Source organism: Nicotiana sylvestris, chromosome 3 (assembly GCF_000393655.2).
Source record: "Nicotiana sylvestris chromosome 3, ASM39365v2, whole genome shotgun sequence".
NCBI lineage: Eukaryota > Viridiplantae > Streptophyta > Magnoliopsida > Solanales > Solanaceae > Nicotiana > Nicotiana sylvestris.
The window spans coordinates 30,068,141-30,072,952 of NC_091059.1; positions in this window are offsets into that span (position 1 = coordinate 30,068,141).

Sequence of the window (4,812 nt, forward strand, 5' to 3'; positions counted from 1 at the left end):
TCGAATATGCAATATATAAATTGATATGATAACTTTCTGCTTATGTTTTCGTTGTATGCATTTCATTCAATTTTGCGTTATGTTATTCTTGTTTATTTGTTGTCATTTAATTAAGTTGGGCTAATTGTTCTATGACACAAGTTTGATGTTAATTTGTTCGTGGCCCTTTGCTTAGTTCATTCGGATAAAATTAGCATTAGTACTTGTTGTTACTACTCCCGAAACACTCATTCGCTAAACTCATTTTATTAATTTTTTTTGACAAGTTATGAGATTTTAGTTGTAAAGAAGTCGTAAGGTTTAGTATTGTTAAAGGTGTAGAAATGGCATCCTTTTTAAAAATAAAAAATAAAATAAATAAATAGAAAACGAGACTAGCTTCGCCAAATAAAAATGTACAGATTGCGAAGTCCCTCGCAAAATATATGTATGAAATACTTAGATTCCGGGACGGGTCGTTTTAGCAAATCTCACGGCCCTACCCCAAAATAATAATGCGCTAGTTGCTTTAGGCGCGCCTTTAATAATGTTATCTCCCTAAACTCGGGTGCACATTTATGTGACCCAAATCCAAATCTCAATGGAGTCGGAATATGTCTCTAGTCACGGGTATATTGATTATGGCGTGGCCCGAGATGCATTTCCATGACGTTGTAAATTCCTTTTAATAATAAATGAGATGAGCCTCGTCAAATAAAAATACAAATTGCGGATCCCTCAGTAAATACTGGTTTTAAAATTACTTAGAATTCAGGAGGTCCGTTTAGCGAATTTCACGGCCTTCCCAAAATAATAACACGCTAGTCTCTTTAGGCACGTGTTTAATAATCTACTTTCTTAAACTTGGGTGTGCATTACATGCGACCCAAATCCAAATCCCAAAACATCAAATAAAATGTGTTCCGGATTGTGGGTGCATTTCATGTGACGCAGTCCAAAGACGTGTTTTAAGCGATGTTCACATTCTTTTAAAAATAATAATAATAAAGTGGTAAAAAGTTAAAATTGGCACATCGGTTCATAATTGTATTAAAATCAGATAAATAAGCCGAATATGACAGTTGAGCGACCGTGCTAGAACCACGGAACTCGGGAATGCCTAACACCTTCTCCCGGGTTAACAGAATTCCTTATCCGGATTTCTGGTACGCAGACTGTAATATGGAGTCATTCTTTTCCTCGATTCAGGATTAAAATTGGTGACTTGGGACACCCTAAATCTCCCAAGTGGCGACTCTGAAATAAATAAACAAATCCCGTTTCGATTGTCCTTTAATTGGAAAAACTCCCTTGCACTCTCGCGGGTGCGTAAAAAGGAGGTGTGACAACACCTCCAACTTATGGGCTATAGTTATGATCTCTAAGCACTGTAACTAGAGCCATAACCCCAAGAAGCCTAAATCTCCTATCTGGCAATGTATCCTCAAGGGCTGGGATACATACAACAAGGCTAGTAGATGGGTTGTCCTCAAAAGTAACAGGGTGAGCTTCATGAATGATGCTTGGATCCCAAACCAGGCAGGCTATTAAGGACATGATTGAAGGGCCTCTAACCTCTAATGACATAGCTACTAAAGTGGACTCAGTCTACAATTCTGGGAACTGAGATCTCTCTTCCATTTCTATGGACATCCCTGAGAAAATCACTAACCGATCAAATCAACCTTCATTCCTTCCAACTCTGCCAAGGAGGACAGACTAATATGGGGGTTGACTCCAAGCGGGTCCTTCATAACAAATCAGCATATACCTTCCTTAGCAGCAATAAAAAGTCTTTGTGGAAATGTGAGGAAGGCAACTTCACTTGGATATGGAAGTTAAAAGTCCCTAACAAAATTAAAAACTTTACTTGGCTCCTTGCTCAAGATAGGCTGCCTACTGGGGCCTTCCTACACAGAATTGGCGTTAATTATAACCCCCAATGTTGTTTTTACTTAGCAACTCCTGAAATCACTGACCACATCTTCTTTGAATGCCCCAATGCAACCCACTTGTGGCAAGAAATGTTATCCAAAGGATCTATTGCAAGTCAGCAGTTAAATCCCACTTTCTCTGCTCATCCATGGCCATTAATATGGAACAAGCTAAAGAAACTCTCCTTCAACAACATCATTCCTTTTTGTTTTTGGCACATTTAGTTAGCTAGAAACCATAACCTCTTCAATAATAAAAGAGATAACATCAGTACAAGTAACACCATCTCCAAAGCAACTGAGTACTATATGTTGGCAAAAAATGGTGCTATCAGGAGGTCATTCCATACCAGAGTTAAATGGGAACCCCCTAGGAGGGGTCACTATAAACTCCATACGGATGGGGCTGCTAAGGGTAACCCAGTCATTTGGTGAATTGGTGGAGTATTCATGAATCATAATAGGGATTGGATTATGGGATATATGGAAACTATACCACATACCATCAATACCATGACAGAACTAAAATTTCTACTGAAAGGACTCCAACTAGTAGAACAAAATGGCTGGATCCCACTAGACATCAATACAGATTCAGCTAAAGTAATAAAAATGTTACTCACATGCAACACAACTTATGATCCTATGAATTGTGAATGCAGGTTATTAATGCAAAGGATGGACAAGGTGGTGGTGAGGCACACCTACAAGGAGCAGAATAGGGCGGCCGATGCACTGGCAAAGGAGGCAGCAAATTCATTTTTTTTTGGGTAAAATCGCCATACTAGCAGTTCCTTCGATGTTTGCAAATAATGTATTTTGGGCAAACATCAAGTTGTTAGAAATTTTTGGGCAAATAATATTGTTACAATTGAACAAAATATGACCATCTTAGGGGAACTACAGTAACCCAGCATAGACAACACTATGCAACGTAACTCCTAATCTTTGTTTTATATATATGTGTGTGTATTAACCAAAAAGATAAAAAAGAACCTAAAGAAAATAATTAATTTTACTGACCATATTACTAATCGTGGCCTATATACGTCAAATTTTTGAAATGACTTAATAATAATTTTGTAAGAACCAAACCAACAAAAGTTATAAGTATGTGCAATTTAAAGTAATTGTTGTGAAAAATTGACTATGCTTAACATAATAACATTTTAAAGGAAAGAAAAAGATGCTAATAGTAATAAAGGGTGGGATATTACATTCCTACGAGATATTACATATTACCACATGCGACGTAAATTCTTAAATTAAAACTAATATTTATCAAAACTATCTATTATTTTTCCCTTTAAATTAACTGTTTCCAAATAGAAACTCGGCATCCTTCCCTTCAAGAACTTCCCACCTTACTCTTGGGGAGACTCGAACTCACAACCTCTTGGTTGGAAGTGAAGGTTGCTTACCATCAGAGCAACCCCTCTTGTCTATTTCTCCCTTTAAATATCATACTTAATTAACCATTTACTAATTGGAGCATTAAGAATATCCTTAAAAGGAGTTAATATCTTAAAATTTCACTGAAACTATCCATGTTTTGCAACTTTAATATTTAAATTGATGGGTGTTGCTGTCCCTCCTAAACTATAATCATTTTCCTAAAATCTCCTCGCAGTGCCAAGTGACATGGAAAATGGCTTCACCCCTTTGTAGTGTGTGAGAGCTAAAGATAAGGCTAAAAGATCATCCATGTAGCATGTTTTACATTCATTTTTTAAATTAATTGTTCTTATCTCTTACTCAGTATTTTTTCTTTTTTTCTTTCTTGTTCAATTTTTATTTCTTCTTCAGACATTTTGTTAATAACAGCAACTAAACCCATAACCTTAAAATAATAAAATAATCAAACAATAATAAATCTAGCAGTAAATTACAATTGAATTTTTTTAGCTTCCCCATCTGGTATTCGATATCTGTATTAGGATCGGACTAAATTTAGATTCACACCGGAAAGCCTCACAATGGGGAGATAAAATGCTCCTTAACAAAGGCAACTATGTACCCATGTTTTGAACCCGAAATATCTGGCTAAGGATGAAAAAATACTTACCACTCACCACAACCCTTGTTGGTAATCACAATTTAATTTTATCATAACAGTAAACTCGGTTAAAAAAGATAACTCTAGAATACAATAATGCCAAAAATAAAAAAGTAAAATACTGAAGATTAAAGCGTAATTTTTTTTCTTCTTATTTGCTCTTTTTTCTTGGCTTTTTTAAATTTGTTGATTTCTTTTTTCTTTTTCAAAACCCAACAACTTTCATTTATAAAATAAATTTAGTTAAAAATCCATTTTCCTAAAATAATAATAAAGCAAAAAGAATTAATCAATACAGTAAACCTAATTGTAAGTCAGAATAAATTTACTCAATAGTAATAAATCCAATTGAAAATATTAAAAATTAAAATTTACTTAAAATAAATATTGTGCACATATGAGTTATGTTACAATAAATTCAGCTAAAAAAGATAACTCTAGAATAACAGTAATACCAAAAATTTAAAAAGTAAAACATTGAAAATTAAAGCGCAAAACCAAATTTTCTTATTTGTTCTTTTTTCTTGGCTTATCTAAATTTGTTGATTTCTTTTTCTTTTCCTTCTTCAAAACCCAACAACTTTTCACTTATAACATAAATTCAGTTGAAAATTTATATTCCTAAAATGATAATAAAACAAAAAGAATTATTCAATATAGTAAACCTAATTGCAAATCAGAATAAATTTACTCAATAGTAATAAATTCAATTGAAAAGATTAAAATTAAAATGTACTTAAAATAAATATTGTGCACATATGAATTATGTTTTTTTTAACTAAGTCTATCATTATTAATAAAAATTATTCGTAATTGGCAATTGAATTTATCTTTTTTTGTTAA